Here is a 13270-nt window from a genome sequence, read left to right as displayed (position 1 = left end):
TCTGACCAGCTGTGCTTTTCCAGCACCACACTCTTCAACTCTGACCTCCAGCGTCTGCAGTCTTCACTTTTGCCTCCCTGATGTGCCAGCTAAGCAGAGGGTGCAAGCAATATTAAACCAAGTGCCTCTCTGCCCTCTGAGGGGTGTGAATGAGGGCAGAGTTGGCTGGACACCCTAAGAAAGGGGTTTAACAGATAGACAGTGATGAATGATGGCTGATGTTTAACAAAACGGTTCACAACAGATATAAGTGAGGAAGAAGAATGCCAGCAAGGGAGTTAATCAAGGAGGTTACAGACAGTATCAAATTAGATGAAAAAGACATACAATATAGCAAAGATCTGGGGTAAATCAAGGAATTGGGAATGCCATTAAAAGGTGACCAGAAAAAGGAAAGAAAATAAACCAAATGAGCCAACAAGTAATATAAAAACAGACAGCGAGAGTTACTTTAAATGTATAAAAAGGGCAACGGTGAACTTAGGCCCTTCGAGAATGAGGCTGGGGAAATAATAACGGGGTATCAGGAAATAGTAGAGGAATTGAGTAATATTTCAGTCTTCACAGTCGAGGATGCTTATAGCATCATGAAAATTATCAATAAGCAAGAGGCTAAAGGTGGGGAGAAAATAAACAAATTAACTTTTGCTGGAGAAAGTACGAGAGAAACTAATGAAGTTAAAGGTTAATAAGTCCCCTAAATCTGACGGGTTGCATCCTGTGATTATAAAGGCAGTAGCTGCAAAGATAGTAGTTGCACTGATAGTAATCTTCCAAGAATCCTTAGCTTCTGGGAGTGTCCCAGATGATTGGAAACATAACGCCAGTCATTGGGCAAATATTAGCATCTATTGTAAAGGATGTAATAGCAGAGCATTTGGAAACATAGAAAATTATCAGGCAGAGTCAGCAAGGCTTCGTCAAGAGGAAAGCATGTTATGGTTCTTCAAGGAGGTCACAAGCAGGATAGATAAATGGGTACTAATAGATGCAATATCCAGCTGTTCAATAAGGTAAGAGCCTGCGATGTTGGAAATGGTGTGTTAGCATGGATAGAGGATTGGTTAAGATAGGCAGATTTATAATCAGCAAGAGAAACAAGGATGAAGTGGAAAAGGCTGGAAACTGCCCCTGCTCTGATATTTTATGGTTTAATGGATGGCTTATCTCACACTAACTCAGCTCACGTTTGTTCAATGCTTCCTTACGACCTTAAGTTTAGAGCAATCTCGTTATGTATTATGGATAACTAAAGAGTGGTTCATTCATTATTGATAACCTGCTTCACTGTCTACATGAAATAATTCATTGTGTGATGACAAAGCGTGGCACTAAACTCTGTGGTTGCTAAGTGGGAATAGCAGTGGTGAGATGCAATGCCTTTTGTCCACATGGTTTTCTGGTCAAAAAAAGCCGAGCTGGCTATTTGTACACATAAACAGAAACCCAAGCTGCGCTCACTGGCATCCAAATACCACTTAAATGTTAATTGTTTTGCAAACTCTTCATTCACAGTCAAATCCTTTTCAGCACACATTGGTATGAAATGAAATAGAATCAGAAAGTTCCAGAAACACTCAGCAGTTGAGCCACTATTCATGGAAGAGAGGGTTGAACTTGGACATTGATCATCTCCTATCTTTAACACAAGATGTTAGAGGTGAACTTCAAGCAGCGACAGGGGGGAGAGAAAAAGAGAGAAGGCCATGGACTCTAATTGGGTAGAGGATAGCTGGCTGAATAACATCAGTGTCATAAAATTGAGAAAATAGCAAAAGAACTTGAATATAGGGGAACCTTGATTATCCGAAGGACTCGGGCAGGGAGTATTTCATTCGGTTAATTGAATTCCAGATAATCGAATACCGGTTAGTTTAGCCAAGCATCAGGACCTTGTGATTTTGCTGGATAATTTGCTATTCAGATAATCAAATGCTGGATAATCGAGGTTTCTCTGGAAGTAAATACTGCGACCCAGAGATTATGTGAATGGTTTGCAGTTGAGAGAGAGAGAGAGAGAGAGAGAGAGAGAATGTGACCAGATGGACAAGACTCTAATGTGTGGAGGAATGAAAAGGAAGTTGATATATGGTCCATGGACCACCCTATCAGCCATAGACCATTCTTCCAATTAGTCAACCTGCCATTCAACAATAAACGGGAACTGCTTCAAAGTCTTTGAAGTCAGTGTTGATTCTGGAAGGGTCTAGGCCACCAGACAGTTTTGGTGCTATTCCTCAAGCTTCTTTGGAATGAAAGAGAAGGCAAAAGTTACCGTAGGATGGAGAACTAAAATGTAACACATCCCAAACGATCAGGATCCTACCCGACGATGAAATCAAGATGATCGGCAAAGTTGGAGATTTATCTTTTCTGGTTGTAAACCGTTCAATTGGTTTCTTAGGTGTATTGTTTTGACAGTCACTGAACTAAAATAAGCAGGCTAACTCTACAGGACATCCATGTAAACATAACATCAGAGAAAATGACAGCTGGAAAAGTTAGAAGTGTGCGTACTGAGGCCATTGCCAAAATGTGATGCCCATCAACTTGGGAGCGTCATCGCTCTGTTGTGTTGAAATTACAGATGTATAAAGCATATTACCTTGGCACAGATACCATAATGGAGTGGCACTATAAATTGAGTATGCAATGATCAATTGTCAGACAAAGCAGGTGTCTCAAATGAAATCATTCCAATTTTGATTTGATTGAACCAAGGGCAAATTGATTCATTTTTTGAGACCAATTAATCCAATTATCAATTATTTTTGAGTTGCCCTATTGAGCCAGCTTGCAATCAAGACAGATGGCAATGGCCCTATGGACATTATAAAGCTTTAACAACTTAAAAACCAATTGATTCAATAGTGCAAATCCGTTAGTAACAACTTTCCAATATCAAGTAATTACCAAATAAATGATATCCAATGCATCTCAATCACTGCAAGATAAAGTGGCATTTAATCACTGAAATTCAACACCCCTCACTTCAGAATCAATACTCTTTTAAACAATGTCATTTTGAGTTTAACTCTTTCATCAGACTTTTACAGTTCTTTGACTACTGCCTTCCTATTTATCCAACATCCTTTCGCCCTACCTTCCTTTCTCCCTTCCCCGTTCCCTAGATCTGCATCTTTCCCTAAGCTGGCATGGATATCAGGTGCCCTCTGGCACCTCTCCAGTCTGCCCATTCTGCAGGTTATCCACCTGGACAGATCTGGCAATTCAGCCGAGCACAGAGTGACTTTAATGCTGACATGACCTATTCATTTGGCGACTGGATTAAGTATGGGCCATCTCTCGCCTTTTTGTCTCACTCAATTGCACCCCACCAGCCGAAATGTGTGAAAACTCAGACTGAGGGTCAAAACAAACAAACTTCCGGTCCAGAAACATTCAAAATACAAATTTCAAGCTTTGGCGATTTTTGATGGCACTTCTCATGCTGAGATTCGCATAACACTTTACAAATCTGACATTTTGTTTATTGAAAAAGTAAGCTCACAGCAAAGGAAATAAAAACTGACAGATGCTAATACATTCTTTGAAATGCTTGAGGTGATGTGAGAGTGACTGCCCCCCAACATCAAGATAGCATTTGAATGTGTGCACATTAGAAGCTGCAGGAAAAGTTAAGTCAATGGCAATTGAAGGAAATCTCTCCATTGGTAGGAATCATATAAAAGCAGATGGTTGTTGTTAAGAGAGGCTAATTATTTCAGTAACAGGATGTTGTTTAGGGTAGATATTTTCTAAGCAGCCTATTCAGAGATGTTATTACACATTTCTGGAACAGGTGGGACTTGAATCTGGATCTCCTGCTTCGGAGGAAGGGGCATTACCACTACACCACAACAGCTTTTATCATTCAGAGTCTAGGGTGAACCATCTTCAGCTAGTTCATCAATGACGTCCCCGACTTCAAAGTGTCAGATGGATGACGTTCACTGGTGATTGCACAATATTCAGATACTTTATAATTTCGCAGATAAGTCCATGTTGATAATGCAGCAAAACGTGGACAACATCTAGGTGTGGACTGATAGGTGGCAAGTAATATTTGTGGCAAACAAGTTCCAGACAGTGACCAATTCCAACATTTACCCCTTGACATCCAATAACAATATCACTGCTGAATTTCCCATGATCAACATCTTGGGGTTGCCATTGATGAGAAACTGAACTGGATTAACCATATAAAGCATGAGCTCATGCCTCACTCCGCGCTGTACCCATGTGTCCAGCAACTTAAAACCAACATCGGGGTTAGCAGGCATCAGCATGAAAACATCACCCCGGGTGTAGGCTGTGCCCAGCCCCCTACAGAGTGCACAGTGACTTAGTGGTTAGCACTGCTGCCTCACAGCATAAGGGATTCATGTTCGAATCCCACCTTGAGTGACTGTCTGTGTGGAGTTTGCACTTTCTCCCTGCGTCTGTGTGGGGTATCCTCTGGGAGCGCCAGTTTTCTCCCACAGCCAAAGAAGTGTAGGTTAGGGTAGATAGCCAGGCCAAATTGGATGTGGAGGTTAGGTGCATTAGTCAGAGGTAAATGTAGGGGAATGGGTCTGAGTGGGATGTTCTTCAGATAGTTGGTGTGGTCTTGTGGGCCAAATGGCTTGTTTCCACACTGTTAGGATTCTATGATAATAGTGTAGCTACATGAGCAGGTCAGGGGTTGGGAGATCTTGCAGTGGGTAACTCACTTCTTGACTCCTCAAGGCTCAAGTCAGGAGGGTTATGGAATACTCCCCATTTGCCTGGATGAGTGCAGCTCCAATGATGCATAAACTCCTCAACGTCAACCAGAACATAGCAGCCATCCTATCCACCAACTTCAACATTTGCTGCCTTAAACATAAACACACAGTCACAGCAGTGAATGTTATTCACAAGTTGCAGTGTGACAACTCACCAGGGCTTCTCTGACAGCACCTTCTGAATGTGCATCACTGAGAAGGACAAGGACAGCAGATGTGTGGGAATACCATCACCTGCAAGTTCATTTCCAAGTGACATGCCAACTGAAATGAAAGTATTGCGATTCCTTCACTCTCATTGGGTCAAAAGGTGGAACTCCCTCCCTAACAGCACTGCCAGTATACTTACTCTGCAGAAACTGCAGCAATTCAAGAAGCTAGCTCACCACTGCTATCTCAAGGGCAATTAGGGATGGGTAGTAAATGCTTGCCTATCTACAGTCCATGAGCTAATGAATAGGTAAAATATGGAGATCATCATATACCATCAGCACCTTGTCTTATTTAGTAGCTTACTGCAGCCTGGAAATCATATCCTGGAACAAAACCAGCAGAGTAACAAAGCTGAAGCCTCAGTCATGAGAAATAGTGCCTGAACTGGATAACGTGTAAGCACATTTTAGAAGGAAGACAAGATGATTTTTGTTTCATTTAATCCAATGACTAATATCACCTGCGTTGATCCTTAAATCAGCTCTGTGACAAGACAGATAGGACACAAAACATGTAGTCTCCTTTTGCATTGCTCAGCTCCACTCTTTGTGTTGGTTGAGTGAGTAGCACAGACACAGGAACTCCATGTGACTCAGACAGACAAAAGGCATCAGGAGCTGGGGCAAAATTATTTTTTGTCATTCGAGTCACATCATTCTATCAGTTACATACAAAATTAAAATACCACAGATGCTGGAAACCTGAAATAAAAACACAGAAATTGCTGGGAAATTAAAAAAAACAACTCAGCAAATTTGGCAGCATCTATGCAGAGAGAAAGAGATTTAAGCTTTGGAGTTAATGACCTCTCTGTATAACTGCATGGGTCTCCCCACAGAATTTGCCTGACATTCTGAGTATTTCTGAATGTTTTGCCTTTAACAGATACTGCTGTAGAAATTCAGCAGAATTGTGTGGGGTCAAAGCAGTGACTCTGCTTCAGAACAGATCTGAAAACACATTAACTCTTGGATGTAGGTTTGCTCACTGAGCTGGAGGGTTTATGTTCAGACATTTCATCACCATACTAGGTAACATCTTCAGTGAGCCTCCGGACGAAGCATTGCTGATGATTCCTGCTTTCTATTTACATGCCTGGGTTTCTTTGTCTTGGTGATGTCATTTCCTGGGGTGACATCATTTCCTAAGGTGATGTCATTTCCTGTTTTTTTCTCAGGTGGTGGTAAATGGGGTCCAAGTCAATGTGTTTGTTGATAGAATTCCGGACCCCATTTGCAACTCCCTGAGAAAAATAACAGGAAATGACATCATCATAGGAAATTATGTCACCACAGAAAATGATATCACCCAGACAAAGAAACCCAGACATATAAATAGAAAGCAGGAATCATCAGCAATGCTTCATCCAGAGGTTCACTGAAAATGTTTTCTAGTAGGGTGACAAAACATCTGAACAAGGACCTTCCAGCTCAGCGAGCAAACCTGTATCCAGAACCTTAACCTGAGCTACAAATCCTTTCAAAACTCGCTAATACTCTCTATTTCATTCTTCCCAGATGCTGCCAGAGCGTCTGAGCTTCTCCAGCAACTTCTGTATTTGTGTAAGATTTCCAGCTTCCTCAGTTCTTTGTATTATAGGTTCATAGAGTCATTTAGTGTGGAAACAGACCCTTCGGTCGAACCAGTCCATGCCCAACATAATCCCAAACTAAACTAGTTCCACCTGCCTGCTCCTGGTCCATATCCTCCCAAACCTTTTCTTTTCATGTACCTGACAAAATGTCTTTCAAACATTGGAACTGTACCCACATCCACCACTTCCTCAGGAAATTCATTCCACACGCGAACCATCCTCTGTGTAAATAAATTTACCTTTCATGTCTTTTTAAATCCCTCTCCTCTCACCTAAAACTGTACCTCCTAGTCTTGAAATCCCCCATCCCAGGGCAAAGACAACTACCATTAACTCTATCCATGCCCCTCATTTATTTTAATGTACTGTCTTTAAATCAGCTCAAAACTTTATCTTGCCTCTTCTGTTGAAGATTCCAATAGGCATCCTGCTGCATCTTCTGATTTTATTATTCCACAGTTGAAGCATCTGCCACAACATATTAGAGTTTATTTTTAACCAATATTTGCCTCACACTTTTTCCACAACGCAGCGACTATAAAAAACACACGATAACAAATTAAGGTAATTTATTTTCTTTAATTGATAATCAGTGCTTGATTTTATTCAAGTGCTTCTCTTTAAGACTGTCCTCTGTCTTCCTCATGCACTCAAACTTTAAGCTAAATGGGTCACTTCCTGTGAGAGACAATGGCCCAGCACATTAGTTCCTGCCTGGAAGAATAATTCTCATTAACAATTAATGTTTCCCGTGCTGCGCAATATAAGGGCAAGGATAGACTGCTGACTCTGCTCTCTGTGCTGCAGAGCATTGGCTATTTGTGGCAATGATCACGGCCTGTATGGTGGTCACCTGTTTTTCTCACAGCCCCAGTTAGAGGCAAAAAAAAACTGCAGATGCTGGATTCCAAGGTAGACATACAGGAGGCTGGAGGAACACAGCAAGCTGGGCAGCATTAGGAGGTGGAGAAGTCAACATTTCAGCGTCACCTTTCTTCAGGGCTGGGGCTGGGTGTAAGGGGAGCTGCAGATAAAAGGGTTGGGGCAGGTTGGTGAGGTAGGGATAGGTGGAGACAGATAGAGAGTGCGACCTGGTTGATCGATGGGAAGGATGAATCCAGTATGTGGCTGAGAGGAATGGAATGGAGGGGGGAGGGGCTGGGAAGGGAGTCAGAGGATGGAAAGGGAAGTTATTTGAAATTGGAGAACTAAATGCATACAAAGTCGTGTATCTGGTAACTTCAACTGCACTCATTATCATTCTCCATGAGGACTTTTTTTTATCTATACAAGATCAAGCATCTGGAATTAAATTCAGTTCTTATTTACATGTATCCACACGACGTTTAAATCAAAGCTGCATTTGGCTGATAAAAATACAAGAAAATACAGGTGGTTGATTTGGTTTTCAGCCCATGGTCTTACTTTCTGTTCATAACTGAAAAGGGAAAAGAATTGGATATGGCTTTTCACAATCACCAGATGCTTTGCAACTAATGAAGTATTTTTGATGTGCAGTAATTGAGAATATAGGAAATATGGGAGCCTATTCGCTCACAGTAAGCTCATGAGCATAATATAAACACAACCTGTGTTCCCTCTAATTTCTGCATGTCTTCCATGCTTAACAGCTGAAGAAAATGGATATGAGTTAGTTAGCATGTAGAATGGCATCTGTGGGTGTGATGAAAGTGCTACTTTAAAAAGGTTATATGGTCTGTGGTTCTTTTTTGAAGAGAGATTATAAACACAGAGGCACTGTAGAGTTTAAGGATTAAAAGCTAAACAACGGAAGGAGAGTGGCCCGTTCAGGTTTATTTCTAGTTCATTTTATAGCTCGAGCAGTCACAAGATGTATGAGTCCAGAAATATTGCAGGCTTCAGTAGAGAAGGCCTCTGAATCTTTTCTGAAATCTCTCTCTCTGGATGTTGTTCCCTCCTGCCTGTAAGAATTTGTGTCTGAATTTACCTTTTTGCCAAGAGGTGTGTTTATGGGATGTTATGATGCAGTTAATTAGTTAAGTTACTGTATCAATTATTTGGTTCAGTTTTCCAATAGCTCAGTTATTCTAAATTCCATTTTGTTCGTTCGTGTTTCAACGGTAGTGTTTAAATAAATTCTGTTTCGCTTAAAGCTGAGTGGTTTGACCAGCTCCATCACTCCTGAAAAAAGTCAGGGTCTAGAATGCCTTCTTAAAATATTTTGAAGGTGTCTAGCCTGGTCCATAACACTGTTTGGAAGGTGGCCATTCAGCCATCATGCCTGTTTTTAGAAAGTGCTGTCCTCGGACTTGCCCTTGAATTTCCTTCACTTCCCACCAATATTTTCCTTTCAGAGTATATCAGTTTCCCTTTTGAGTTACTACTGCTACATGTACCTCGATACATGTGAAAGTTTTGCAAAAGTTTTAAAAGTTACGATCACCCACTCAGAGTGAGGATTTGAGATCATAACAGGGAATTCGGCCGGAGAAGAGGTGGATGGCAAATTGGAAGCAAAATTAATCGCAGGATCTATCTGAAAGGGTTGCACTTGGTTTCTCTTTTGGCAGGCAGGTGGGCCTGGCAGGATATCTGTTTTCTGAACAAAAGTACCTGCCACACAAAGCCAGGGTGAGGGGGTGTGGGAAATGGGCAGACAGTGGTCGAGGAGGGGGCATGTGTGAAGAAAGAGATTGTCATCAGTGCGTGATGTGGTTGTCAGGGGAAGAGATTGTGGTCAGTGAGGGGAGTGTGGGGCGGGAGATGAGATTGTGATCAGATGGGGATTGTGGCTAGGTTGTATGTCCTCAGGCATGGGGGCGGGTGGGGTGATTGGGAGGATTGTTTTCGAGGGGGGCATTGTGATCATTGAATCTGGCTGATTGTGCAATTGTGGACTGAGAACATCAAATGGTGGAGATCACAGTTGGTCAGATGGCATCAATGGAGCAAGATTGAGCTAACATCTTGAGGCGAAATGACTCTTTATCAGAGCTCAGTCATGGAATAAATATGCTTAGCTTAGTGATGTGACCTTTCACCTCTTCGTTAACTAACTGGCTTTGCCAGGCTCTGGGAAAATTGTCAAAGTGGGTGCAAAATGAATATAAAACCTATAATAATTGATGACAAGTGACATCCATGTTGCTCACCCAGGCTGTTCTACATGCACCAGAACGTAAAATGGGTGGTTTGAGAAACTAACTTTGTTTAATTCCTCCTCCCGCGCAAAGACTGTCCCAACACTCGGGGGGTTAAAATGACCCCTTCTTCCTCTGAAGAATAACTGCTGCTGTCACTACTCTCCTGTATAAAGGACATGTCAATTCATTTCTTTCCCTCCCTGACCACATTTCACTTCCACCGACTGAGGTAGTAACTGCTCCTTCCCTCTCCTTCTCACGGTGAAATTCTTAGTCTGCATATTGGAAGGATTTCAGATGAAGACCAACCCTTGTAGGCTGCCCTTTACCTTTCAGTGTTGGTTAGCAGATGCGTTGTTCATCCCACGGAGAACTGGCTGTTCTTCTGTGCTTTTCAATCTCAGACCACCTCTGCCAACTTCTAATTAGACTGTCGGAGGAATTTGGTAACACTCGAGCACTCCAAAACAAAAGGGCTTGTGCATCTATGAATAAGTCAGTAATCTACCTTGGAGAATAACCCAACTGCAAAGCAGCTTCCGTCCAATGTCTTAATTATCCTTTGCCTCACATTTAACATAGCATGGCTTTCATCTTTGAGAGGCAGCTTACAATCCAGCCTCGACTGGTGTAGAGAAGTTTGCCATCTATCTGGATCCTACAGGAGAACTGTGGTCAATCTTCACCAAGTTTCTAATGAGCCTGAGCAGAATTTGTTGGCAGACTATGTGGAGAAATATTGCCTGCAAAAAATCAGCAAGAGTTGCAGGAGAATTGAAACTTAGACATTTTCCCGTGTCCCCACTTCTTTCTTGACAATATGCAGATTGATAGAGAAATGATCTAAAGTTACACTTACTTCATTGTAATTGGACACTGTGGCTATAACGGGTGAGAATCTTTTGCGCTGATGTAAGATGGCCCTTACAAAACAGAAATATTTTGAGGGATCCCCTTGTCAGATTAAAAATCTGTCATATCTAGATCTTTTCTTCACAGGACAGAGGTCATAATACATTTAGGAAGGTGTAGAGGTACTGTACCCTTTAAAAGAGTTGAAAAGCTAGCAAAACTGCCTGACACAGCACAAAGTGTTTTGAACAAGATAACAATATAACATGTGGTCAAAACAGCTAGCAGCAGCTGGGTTACCATGAGACAAAACAAATTCAAATTCAGCCAATCAGTTTAAATTATGCCCCAAGATGACAAAATCCAATCACGTTTGAATTTAGTATTTTGATAATAATGAAATGATCCAATGTTTTGGGACATAAAACTGAACATTTTTGAACAATTGGGAGAGAGCTGCTATGGAGACTGCTAGCACAATAGCTGGCTGAAAGGTACTGTCTGGGGAAAGAGTTTGCACAGCAAAACATCAAAACTGATCTAGGGAGAATTTACAGAGGAAAATTTACAAAGGAGATTTGACAAAGCTGACTGGTTTGAAACATGTTGTTTTTTGTAAATCTTAACTGGATTTTTTTTCATCGAACTATATTGACGAGTGGGAGGTAAAAGTGAGGTTGAAGAGAAAAGAGTTATAAATAGTTGTTTGCTTTAATATTCTCTGTTGGACTTAAATAATAAAGTTGTTAATTTGTACTTTAAATAGTGACCTCTGAGATAGTTCTTTGTCTCTCACATTTAAACAAATTACCACAAGGGGTGAATCTTTTTGATGTGGCTGGTTAAAATTAGAAGACGGCTTTACCCCACATTGTAACAATACCTTATGAATGCAAACCCAATGTTAGGGGTGATAGAAAAACAATGTCAATCTCTTCCTGCGTCATCTCATTACAGCCTGAAATTTGCAAACATTGTCTGACAGAGTCATAGAGTCATAGAGATGCACAGCATGGAAACAGACCCTTCTGTCCAACCCGTCCATGCCGACCAGATATCTCAACCCAATCTAGTCCCACCTGCCCACACCGGGCCCATATCCCTCCAAACCCTTCCTCTTCATATACCCATCCAAATGCCTCTTAAATGTTGCAGTTGTACCAGCCTCCACCATTTCTTCTGGCAGCTCATTCCATACATGTATCACCCTCTGCATGAAAAAGTTGCCCCTTAGGTCTCTTTTATATCTTTCCCCTCTCACCCTAAACCTATGCCCTCTAGTTCTGAACTCTCCTATCCCAGGGAAAAGACTTTTTCTATTTATCCTATCCATGCCCCTCATAATTTTGTAAACCTCTATAAGGTTACCCCTCAGCCTCCAACGCTCCAGGGAAAACAGCCCCAGCCTGTTCAGCCTCTCCCTGTAGCTCAGATCCTCCAACCCTGGCAACATCCTTGTCAATCTTTTTTGAACCCTTTCAAGTTTCACAACATCTTTCTGATAGGAAGGAAACCAGAATTGCACGCAATATTTCAACAGTGGCCTAGCCAATGATCTGTACAGCCACAACATGACCTCCCAACTCCTGTACTCAATACTCTGACCAATAAAGGAAAGCATACCAAACGCCTTCTTCACTATCCTATCTACCTGCGACTCCACTTTCAAGGAGCTGTGAACCTGCACTCCAAGGTCTCTTTGTTCAGCAACACTCCCTAGGACCTTACCATTAAGTATATAAGTCCTGCTAAGATTTGCTTTCCCAAAATGCAGCACCTCGCATTTATCTGAATTAAACTCCATCTGCCACTTCTCAGCCCATTGCCCCATCTAGTCAAGATCCTGTTGTAATCTAAGGTAACCATCTTCGCTGTCCACTACATCTCCAATTTTGGTGTCATCTGCAAACTTACTAACTGTACCTCTATGCTTGCATCCAAATCATTTATGTAAATGTAAAAAAGTAGAGGGCCCAGCACTGATCCTTGTGGCACTCCGCTGGTCACAGGCCTCCAGTCTGAAAAACAACCCTCCACCACCACCCTCTGTCTTCTACCTTTGAGCCAGTTCTGTATCCAACTGGTTAGTTCTCCCTGTATTCCATGAGATCTAACCTTGCTAATCAGTCTCCCATTGGGAACCTTGTCAAACAGGTTACTGAAGTCCATGTAGATCACATCTACTGCTCTGCCCTCAACAATCTTCTTTGTTACTTCTTCAAAAAACTCAATCAAGTTTGTGAGACATGATTTCCCACGCACAAAGTCATGTTGACTATCTCGAATCAGTCCTTGCCTTTCCAAAAACATGTATATCCTGTCCCTCAGGATTTCCTCCAACAACTTGCCCACCACCAACTCACCAACTAGAAGGTAACAAGATCCCAGTGAGGAATATGTTAATGAGATCCTGAAAGGATCATGCTTGGTTACCAGCTAAAGATCATAACCTTGATCCAGTTAAAACACTTCATAAGCATAAAGTCAGATTTTATGTAAAAAGTTGAGATTGAGTTGAGCAAATATTCATCTCTTGTGCCAGCAAACTCAGACTGTAAATTTGAAGGGCATAACTCCTGGCATTGTGGGATTAGTTTATAAGGAGATATAGAGGTCTCTGGGTCAGTCATCCCCAGAGTATCATTGAATGAGGGGGCGGCCTGATTGAAACCGACAAAGTTTGTCAGAACCAGGCAGCCAGTCTAGCCCTTGGAATGATT

General features: G+C 41.7%; 1 protein-coding gene across 1 annotated transcript in view; it reads left to right on the top strand.

The window, feature by feature from the left end:
* The window catches only part of LOC132823334 (dedicator of cytokinesis protein 2-like), a 717727-nt gene that overhangs the window by 507749 nt on the left and 196708 nt on the right, over positions 1-13270 (top strand). The gene's annotated exons all lie outside the window — the stretch shown is intronic.

Source organism: Hemiscyllium ocellatum, chromosome 16 (assembly GCF_020745735.1).
Source record: "Hemiscyllium ocellatum isolate sHemOce1 chromosome 16, sHemOce1.pat.X.cur, whole genome shotgun sequence".
In the NCBI taxonomy this organism is placed as follows: domain Eukaryota; kingdom Metazoa; phylum Chordata; class Chondrichthyes; order Orectolobiformes; family Hemiscylliidae; genus Hemiscyllium; species Hemiscyllium ocellatum.
This window is presented reverse-complemented; position numbering and strand designations above follow the sequence as displayed.